Source organism: Rhipicephalus microplus, chromosome 3 (genome assembly GCF_043290135.1).
Source record: "Rhipicephalus microplus isolate Deutch F79 chromosome 3, USDA_Rmic, whole genome shotgun sequence".
Lineage (NCBI taxonomy): Eukaryota > Metazoa > Arthropoda > Arachnida > Ixodida > Ixodidae > Rhipicephalus > Rhipicephalus microplus.
The window spans coordinates 6,772,666-6,783,581 of record NC_134702.1 but is presented as its reverse complement, the minus strand read 5'-3'; the positions used below and the strand labels follow the sequence as shown (position 1 = coordinate 6,783,581).

At 47.1% G+C, this 10,916-nt stretch overlaps 1 non-coding gene across 1 annotated transcript; it reads left to right on the top strand.

Moving 5' to 3' along the window:
- The first annotated feature begins 3,486 nt into the window (after positions 1 to 3,486).
- TRNAT-CGU (transfer RNA threonine (anticodon CGU)) lies at positions 3,487 to 3,559 on the top strand. Its single transcript has one exon. It is a non-coding gene; the product is annotated as a tRNA-Thr (tRNA).
- Positions 3,560 to 10,916: the final 7,357 nt, after the last annotated feature.

Here is a 10,916-nt window from a genome sequence, read left to right as displayed (position 1 = left end):
TAGAGCCATACTAGAGGAACTAGGTATAAACTACGCAAATCAATTTGGCGCCAAAAAGGATATCCCGTATGAAATCAGGAAATGTTTAGTAATCTTACCGATTCCAAAAAACATGCACCCCGAACATCACAAAGCAAGGAGAGCTGAAAGAGCGAAAAGTATACATAACAACGTAAAAGATTTACCGGAAACAACATACGTAGACGCGGCCAAATACAAAGAAAATGACAACATGACTATAGCAGTAGTGGACTACAAAGGAAATCATAAGGCAAGCGGCTCGGTGAGAACGAGCTTTGCAGAAGAGGCGGAGGAAGCAGCTATTGCAATGGCCATAGCATCCACCTCGACTTCACTCATTGTTAGCGACTCGCAGACGGCTGTGAGAAACTTTGCACGAGGGCGAATATCCCAAATAGCTTTAAGAATATTGGTTGGATACAAAGACCAACGAACAATAGAAATAGTCAGGGCACCCGCTCACTCCTCCTTGCCCGGCAATGAGGCTGCACACCAGACAGCTCGAGGACTTACAGACCGAGCCTCTGGATTGCCCTGGTCGAATGGGGAGGACGATGAGAGATTTGAGCGGATGACCACTTACAGAGATATTACGCACTATTACAGGCTAAGCAGGAAAATTTATCCTCCCGCACACTCGTCATTGAACAAAGGACAGGCGGTGGCGTGGCGCCTACTCCAGACCCAGACGTTTCCTAGTACGGTAACAATGAACCGCTGCGTGCCGGAACTTCATTCGGACAAGTGTAAATTTTGCCACAACAGGGCGGACTTGAGCCACATTTTATGGGCATGCCCGCAGGCACCCATGAGAGGCGAATTTCCAGACGGGAGTGGATGGGATGCCGCGCTCCTCAGCTCTGACTCTCAATTACAAGCACGCTTAATACGGCAGGCCGAAGACGCCGCCAGAGCCCATGGGATCATGGCCGTCGTCTAGGTTTGGTCCTCCCTTCTCCTCTCGCACCTGAAAGGGGAAGAGGACCTTTCTGCTAATTAAATAAAGTTTGTTCATCATCATCATCATCATCTCCGTGCGTGCGTTTTCCTCCTCGATTCTCCTCAGAATTTTACCCTCACCTGGCCTGCGCGGCGCTGAACCCTCCACAGGCTCACTGTAGCCACATTAGAATCAATGCGCGTGCTTGTTTATTCGACTCCTTGACGCTCATTTGAACAAGCCACATGGACGAAAGTAGGCTGTTGGTAAAACACACTAGCTACTACATTTTTATTGGACTTCGATAAAATGCAAGTGGAAGCACTTCAAGAAAAAAAGGAGTACCAACTAGCAGCTGAGCGGGTTAGCTCGTCTACGCTTCGGCTGTCCGTAACGCGGAGGCGTGAAAAGCGCTATGATAAAAGTTCTGTTTGCACTGCATATTTTTTCATTTATTGTGTTCTTCATGAGCTCAAAGAAGGTAGCCTAAAATAATGTGCTGGTTTACCTAATGAATAAGTGCACCCGACGCACTTTTATACCAACACCAACGCGAAAAATTCATTTCGAGTTACCAAAAAGCCAGAATAGAATTATTGCGCGCTTCCATTACCTCGGCAAGTGTCCAAGAAAAATAAAGCTGACTGCTCATACAAAAGCTTCTAATACTACGACACTTTATAATTACAGTTTAGACGTACACAAACGCACGCACACGCTGGCCTATACATACACACAAAAAATACGTGCCCCAGCTTACGTACAGTGAGTATATATATATATATATATATATATATATATATATATATATATATATATATATATATATATATATATATATATATATATATATATTTTTTCAGTATGACTGGTTGTACATTTTTCTGCAAGAGAGGGCAGGTGGGGGGAGGGGGAGAAGGCACATTAGCTTTCCAACGTGGCCATTATTTTCCGAAAGCTGGAGCGGGTCGTATTCTTCTTGTGTGTGTGTGTGTGTGTGTGTGTGTGTGTGTGTGTGTGTGTGTGTGTGGCCCGATGCCGCGGGCCAGCCGCCGAACCACGTGAACTTAAACTCGATCCATGTGTGGGATGCGAGTAAGCGGCAACATGTTCCACATTTTTCCGTTTTTCTTGATCGCCTCCGCTGGCGGCGCGTCTTACCTATACCCAGTAACAATGCCAGAATTACCCGCTCGTTTCCGGCGGCTCTCTGTCGCTCCTTTCTAGTTCCTCTCCTTCTTCTGCTTCTTGTTGTCTGTTGCTACCTCGTTCGCCCGCTTGTCTTTTTTTTTTTTTTTTGGAGGGTCTTTAAACTGTGAGGGTGACCCTCTGCTACGGGAACTTGTATCATTTCACTTACATCCTCCGAAGAAGGCTGGTCCACCAGCCGAAACTGTTAGGATTAAATAAATATTTTATTGTTTTGTTTCCTATACTGCACTATTCTCGAAGTTTATAACTTTTATTACGGTAGCCGGAAGAAACTCTGATCATCTATTTCATCTATATATATATATATATATATATATATATATATATATATATATATATATATATATATATATATATAAGGGAAAGAAGTGTATACCTAAGGGCTCGTTTTTCCGTGTTTTTAACACAATAATAATGAGATATAACAGACAGTAATGCCAAGGAATGTACAGGGGAAGTTATTAACATTAATGGAATGTAAATAAGAAGAAAGAAAAGTGGATGAAAAAATTACCAACTGTAAGCAGGAATCGAACCTACGACCTTCGAATTACGCGTTCGATGCTCTAACCACTGAGCTATTACAGCGGCACTCCCTCCATCCACTTTTTTGGGTTTATCTGTGAATTTAGAAGTAGGAGCGACAGTCAGCGCCATCTATAAGCCAAACAACGAGTGTGAAAACACTCTTATGCGCATGTTTGGCGTCACGTAGCACGTGAACTTATTATGAGCGGGCAGCTGATTAATTGTCCCTCTTATACAACCTAAACACACCAAGTCTGCCAGTACGAGACCCTCGTTCAATGAAATAAGGGAAAGAAGTGTATACCTAAGGGCTCGTTTTTCCGTGTTTTTAACACAATAATAATGAGATATAACAGACAGTAATGCCAAGGAATGTACAGGGCAAGTTATTAACATTAATGGAATGTAAATAAGAAGAAAGAAAAGTGGATGAAAAAATTACCAACTGTAAGCAGGAATCGAACCTACGACCTTCGAATTACGCGTTCGATGCTCTAACCACTAATTATTGTGTTAAAAACACGGAAAAACGAGCCCTTAGGTATACACTTCTTTCCCTTATTTCATTGAACGAGGGTCTCGTACTGGCAGACTTGGTGTGTTTAGGTTGTATAAGAGGGACAATTAATCAGCTGCCCGCTCATAATAAGTTCACGTGCTACGTGACGCCAAACATGCGCATAAGAGTGTTTTCACACTCGTTGTTTGGCTTATAGATGGCGCTGACTGTCGCTCTTACTTCTAAATTCACAGATAAACCCAAAAAAGTGGATGGAGGGAGTGCCGCTGTAATAGCTCAGTGGTTAGAGCATCGAACGCGTAATTCGAAGGTCGTAGGTTCGATTCCTGCTTACAGTTGGTAATTTTTTCATCCATTAATTTTTCTTTCTTCTTATTTACATTCCATTAATGTTAATAACTTCCCCTGTACATTCCTTGGCATTACTGTCTGTTATATCTCAATATATATATATATATATATATATATATATATATATATATATATATATATATATATATATATAAGAAGTTATATATATATATATAAGAAGTTATATATAAGAAGTTATATATAAGAAGTTATATATATATATATATATATATATATATATATATATATATATATATATATATATATATATATATATAACTTCTCACTGTTCATATTGTGCTCTGACTGCTTTTAAACGCGGAGCATTTTTTAGTCGCACGATGTCGCGCTTCGGCGTTGACGGTGGTAAGGTCCCTAAATGAAACTTGTTTTATCTAGGAACCTTAGGCGATGGCGCCGAACACACCCCCACTGCGCATGCGCAACGCACCTCCTTCTCTCTCTTCAGCAACTGTGCCTTACTCTCCACTTCTCTCCTAGCACCTGCTTGCGCTCGGCCGTGTCACCTCGTAACGCCGACTCGAGCGTCTGCTAACTCACACTAGAGTGTACTAGAACCCCTTCTAGTAGACTGTACTCGCGCTAACCACACCGCCACTGCGCATACGCTACTTCCCCCTCTCTCCAAAGCTTTCCCTCTATTTCTTCGCAACGCCGACGCATGCAGCGTCTACAAGGGGGATTATCGAGTGAAAAAACCACGGAGGAAAAAAAAAGGGGAGGGGAGAGTGACGTCACGCGGGCAGCCTTGGCAAGCTGTGCCGTTTTGAAGCTGCAGCATTGTCGGCCCAACACGTATCCTTTTGCGAAAAATCACGCCATCAACCATACTTGCCGATACTCGGAGTACAGCACCCGGTAGCTTTTAATGGAGACGCTCTGATTCGGCACAGACTCGCTGGCTCACGCAGGTGGCTCAAGGACGGAACTACAGTGTACTAGTACTCTGTACACTCTTCTATTACACTGTAACGGAACAACACCGAGAGTACTAAAACCTACCGCAAGCTGTGACGTTTTGATTACGTGTTGGGCCGCCAAGGTGGGCTTCACTCCGTTGATGCTCCCTACTTTCTTTTTCTTCCTTCATAAAAAAAAAATGCCCCCACCTGCCCGAAGGGAATCGTGAGGAAATGCGTATTCATTGCGCAGCGTCCATAACGGCGTTTCGCATGTGAGAACATAGCGCTACAAAAATAATGTTTTTTTTTTTTACTTAGACCATGCATCCAATAGCACCGTTCGCTTCACGTTGCGTTTTTCTGTCGCGAGAAACGTGGTATGCGTTTCCAGCTCTAGCCAACGTGCATGGTTAAAACATATCATGAAATGAACAAAACAAACTGCGTTCTCGGCTCGGCGATGGCGTTTCACAGCGGCGTCTCCAGCGCCCATTTCCCGATTTTCATTATTGGATTGGATAAACTTTTATTTGGTCCTCCAAAACACAGATCACTGTGTTGCGTGCAGCTCCCACGTGGGGACTGAGATGCCAAGCTCCTCAGCCGCCTCGCGGGCTTGGTGGACAGCCCAGAGCTGATCTGCCAAGGACGAGCTGCGGATTGCCGCCTCCCATCTGGCAGAGGTGATGTGCGATAAATGAGCGAATTTGGTGCACTGCCAGAGCATGTGTTCTAATGAAGCTATTTCCCCACAATGTGGACAAAGATTACTTGGGTATAGGTCAGGGTACATGATGTGTAACATTTTCAAAGTAGGGTACATCCGCGTTTGCAAAAGCCTTAATGTAAGTGCTTGGGGCCGGGTTAGATTTTTGTGAGGTGGAGGGAAAATTCTTCTAGACAGGTAGAAATGTTTAGTGAGCTCGTTATATGTCGTAAGAATTTCCCGGTTATCCCCTTCACCAGTAGAACGCATCCCCGGGGAGGCGCGGTTGGAGAGTTCTCCCGCTGCCTCGTGTGCTGCTTCATTGAGAGGGGAATCGTTGATCTGCCCGAGGTGAGCTGGGAACCAACTCAGAAGATGATGCGTTATGTTCTTGCCTTGCAGTATTCTCAGCGTTTGTTCACAGACCGTCCCCTTGGAGAACGCCCGTAGTGCTGCCATGGAATCACTGTAGACGACTTCAATGTTATCCATCTTGAGTGCTAAGGCGATGGCCACTTGTTCCGCAATGATTGGGTCTTTCGTCCTGACCGTCGCTGAGTTGACGACATGGCCAGCCCCATCGACTACCACTGCCACAAACGCTTTCCCATTGACGTAGGAAGCCGCGTCAACAAATACGACCCCTCGTTCCTCGTTTGAGACTTGACGAAGTATAGTCCTGGCCCTCGCTACTCTTCTTCCGACGTTGTGTTCTGGATGCATGTTTCTCGGTATAGCAGATACCGTGATAGTCTCCCTGATGTTGTCAGGGATATCATTGTAATTGCGTCTGATTGCTATTGGGTGTTGGCCCAACTCCTGCAGGATCATTCTCCCCGACCTTGTAGTAGATAACCTTGCAAACTGTGCTCTCTCTTGGGCTTCTGCTATTTCTTCGAGCGTGTTGTGTATGCCAAGCTCAAGCAGACGCTCGGTGCTGGTATGTATGGGTAGGCCCAGGACCTTCTTGATAACTTTCCTGAGGAGCACATTCAGTGTCTCGGACTCTGCTCTTGACCAGTTGTGCATTGCTGCCTCGTATGTGAAGTGACTTAGAACAAACGCATGCATCAACCTGATGAGGTTGTCTTCCTTGATCCCATTTTTTTTGTTGGCCACTCTGCGTATGAGGTGCACCGCACTGTCTGTTTTCCGAGTTAACTTGGCTATAGATTTGCTGTTGGCGCTTAGGAATAAGGATCGTGCTGGCCAGCTTCCACTGCTCTGGCACCCTGCCTTCTTTCCATGCTAAATTTATCATATCCCTCAGGGTTTCAATTGAATCGTCATCAAGGTTACGCAGGGCCTTGTTTGATATACCGTCCGGGCCACGGGCCGACCTGCCGTTGAGATCATGCAAGGCTCTTCTGATCTCCTCGATGTTAAAGTCGCCCTCAAGACCTGGATTTGGCGTGCCCTGGTACTGTCTACTTGGTGGTGCCAATCCTCTTTTGATTGGGAGGTACTTATGCACGAGCTGCTGGACAACTTGCTGTTCTGTAGTGCGCCCTATCTCTTTATGCAAAATTCGAGCGATAACATGCTTTTGATTTGTTTTGGTGGTGTTTTCGTTGAGGAGATGCTTTAACATATTCCATGTCTTGCCATTGCGCATCTGACCATCGACGGAGTTGCAGATTTCGTCCCATTGCTGCCTCGATAGTGCGCGACAATGTTCCTCGACTGATCTGTTTACCTCAGCTATCTTCTTCCTCAGTCTTCGGTTCAGACGCTGACCCTTCCAACGGTTCAGTAGTGCTTGCTTTGCCTCAAGAAGATGAGCGAGCCGGCTATCCATTCTTTCAACCGGAAAATCTGTGGTAATGGTGGAGGAGACGGATTTGATGTCATCTTTAATCTGTTTGACCCACTGCTCCAAGCCTTGTCTGTGGCCATCTTGTTCCCTTTCCATCCTTATCTTCCTGAACTTATCCCAGTCTGTGAAGTGAAATTCTCTCTGCTTTTTACGCTCCACGGAGAAGGTAGTGGCAAGAATGCAGTGGTCACTCCCTAGGTCTACAGCAAGGATCAGCCACTGGGCCTTCTTGATGTTCCTTACAAATGTAAGGTCCGGGGTGGAATCTCTGCAGCAAGATGTACCAAGCCTTGTTGGTAGGCTGGGGTCTGTGATTAGGGTGAGATCAAGTTCACTGGCACTTTGCCAAAGTCGATTTCCTTTCCCAGTGTTGTACTTGTAACCCCATGTATGATGAGGGGCGTTGAAATCACCTGCTATGACGAGTGGACATTCCCCGGCGATATTAACAGCTTTCTTTAGAACCGTCTTGAACCCTTGCTTTTGTTCCTTTGGACTGCTGTATATATTAAGAATGAAAATGCTCTGACAGTTGCTGGTACCCGGCACGATCTCTACCAAGACGTGTTCCAACCAGCCTGCTTCTATCTTGAGGTCGTGGGTTACGTGCGTTAGTTTGTTGCATACGAAGGTGCAGACTCCCCTGCCTTCAGTATCCCCTATTACAGGCCGGAATCCAGGCAACGTTGCTTGCGGTGAAAGGGTCTCTTGTAATAATATAATATGAGGCTTTTCTTGGCTGCTCCTGATATACTGCTGCAGGGTTGCCTTCTTTTTAATGTAACCTCTACAGTTCCATTGCCAGATACGAAATGCTTCACGTAGCGCTGCCATCATGGTTATTACATGGGCGGCCAGAGCCTGATGCTGCACCTGTCGACAGGTTTGGTACCACTAGTATTGGTGGCCGAAGGGGTGAGCTTGGTGCATGAGGAGGCCTTGCTGTATTGTGCAGATATGCTTCGACCTTTGTAATGCGCAAAGTCATATGCTCTTCCAGTGCCGCAACGCTTGATTGTAGCCTACCCATCTGCTCGCTAAGATTGGCTACTACTTTGCTGAACGTGTCAAACACCTCTTTCATATCTGACATGGTCGTTTGGTTGGCTTCCACGTGTTCTGCCATGACTGCCCTCTTTTTCGCGGTTCTCGAGTCCCCCACGTTTTCAGCCACAGGGACATCAACTGGATGAGGCATTGGCTGTGAAGATTGCGCGCTGGTTAGCTTAGTGAGAAGAATTTTTATTTCCTTCAACTCAGCTGATAGCCTCTCATTCAATTTTGTAAGTCTCGCGTTTTCTTGCTCTAGCTGTGCAATTCTATCATGCTCTGGCAGCTTACCTGTCATCACTTCTGCCCCGCCGTTGCGCACTCGCTCAGCCCAGCTGCCTTTCGAAGTAACTGCAGGCGTCCTCCCCGGGTGTGAAGCCGTGATCTCGAACTGAACGCCAGGCAGCTGGCCATTCGGGTGCCGCCCAGGCTGATCCCGACCCTGATGGTGACCTTGAGAACTCGAGCGCCCCCGTGATTGGGAGCAGGCCTTGGGTCTAGAACCTCTTCTGGAACGCGACCTCCCCCTGGAGTGGGGCCGCCTTTCCTGTTCTTGTGTAGTCTGGATGCTCTGGGTCCCGTAGGCTGGAATAAGCTGCTTGTAATTGATGTCTGGACTCGATGTGATTGATGCGTCCCGGGCTTCTGTGGCTGCTCGCGATCTTTCCCAACGTCTGCGTCTGACGACGTATGGCATTAAGAACCTGTTCTTGCACTCCTTGTCTGCCGTGGGATGGTGACCGTCGCACAGCCTGCATCTTGGATTGCACTGGTGCAGGCTATCTGGGTTCTTGATCTCGCAGCCTCTGCAGATTGTTTCAGCTGGGTTCGGACAGACGTCAGACCGATGTCCCAGCTTTCCACAGACGTAACAAATATCGATGTTCTTGCGGTAAAGGGAGCACTGCAAAAGTGAAGGTCCATATCTCACGAATCTGGGCACCTTGTGTCCTTCGAACGCAATGATGATTGTCCCGGTGTCCTTGATTCTCTTGGCCTGCAGCGCGAGCGGGTTGTTCGCGTTCACAATCTTTCGGGTCAAAATGTCCTGAGTATCGCTTACGGGGATCCCGCGAATCACTCCTTTACAAGTGTCGTGGGGTGCCGTGGCGTACGCGCTAACCTCGAAAACTTTGCCGCTAACCTCGAAAACTTTGCTTGACCTAGCTTGAGGTATCTTGAAGCTCTGTCTTGGTCCGGAGTGCTTGCCACCATAATGTTCTGCTGCAAGTTGGAACAGATGATGTCCTGCATGGCCTCTTCCTCTTTGACGCCGGCCGCCAGTACTATCGCGTCTGCCACGGCTCCAGTGCCGATTCTCGAGATATTTAATCCTCCTTGTGGTCGTAGCACAATTTTGCTGAAGTCCTTAGGTAGTGGCGGCATGCGTCCAGCTCGCACGATTGTATGCTTGGTGTCGTACCTACTACGACTGGCTCGAGCGTCTCCCGCAACGCCGGCCTCGGTCGAACCCTTGGCAGCAGGAACGCTAACCGCGGCTTGCTTATTCTTTGAGCGTCTCGTCTCGGCTTCCTTCCAACCCATGTCTTCCATGCAATCCTCTGGAGAGATGTCCTCTCCATCTACTTGGTATTCCATTCTCAGTTGCAGATACTGGAACGCGCAGAGCGTTGAGTCGCGTTGGCACCAGGCCGGCGCATCGGCGACAATCGCCTCCTTGGTTAGGCTTAAATCCCCGGTGGCGTTGCCGTGTAAAAATGTCCCAAAAAACGGTTTAAAAGTCCACTCACCAGCACAAAGGTGGTATCTGCTGATTTCTTGAGAACTTAGGCACACGATGAGACTAAAAAACCTCCCGATTTTCATGAGAGGCTGCCAGTGAACGGTCGAAAGCAAGGCTCGAGTGGACGGGAAAGTGGGGCGCAGGGAGGAGAGAGAGCGAACAGCGAGAGATTGAGGAGCGAAGCCCTGCACATACTCTCTCTCGCACCACATGCTCCAGTTGCTAGGCACGAGGATGAGAGCGGAGAGATAACCCCTGCCGGTGAACGCACACCGCCGGATGCCTGACATAGCCCGACTAATTTAAAACTGACTGCTAGCACTGCACAACCGTTCACAGACCATCCCTTATAAATAGGGACTGGATCTTGACCTCCAAGGTAGTCTTGGTGGGAGATTTCTGATGTGCGTTGTTAAACAATAAAAAATTAACCAAAAGCGGAATGCGGGAGCCTTCTCTCATTGCCCATTATCAGCGATTAGCATGCTACACTAGGAAAAACTGGTTCATCGATCACTGCGTGCTTTGAGCCCCTCCAGGTTTCTCTCCTGCTCTACGCCGTGATGTACGTCAATATTGCCGCCAGTGTATAGATGCGAAGCAGCGCCCGCTGCTTCGCATCTATACACTGGCGGCGATATTGAACATCGATATTGAACATCGGCGGTATTGAACATCGATACACTGGCGGCGATATATGAACATCGGTATGGTGCTCGACGAATAGGGACAGCATTGGTAAGTGCGATCCTATGTTTCTCAGTAGTGATGCACCCAATATCTGTCTGAGATTTCGAAAATATCTCATCATACTTGCTTAAAAGAGAGTCGAGCGCCGCAGACTCATGTTCTGATAAGTTTCCTGAAGTCAGGGTTCGCATCAGCGGGGCTTGAATGGTTTTCTTTTCATTGTGATGCGGAAGGTTCATATTCTCACGTGCTTGTGTCACTGACTTGCTTTCCAGATTTATAGAAAGATTGAAGTATGAAGCGCTGTATAGGCCAAGAATTAATTGCGTTCTCATGCCTTGCAGCACATGTGCATAAACTTTCTTTATGACATCCCCACTTTGTAACCGAATGTTTACGCGACCCAAAGTTCGAA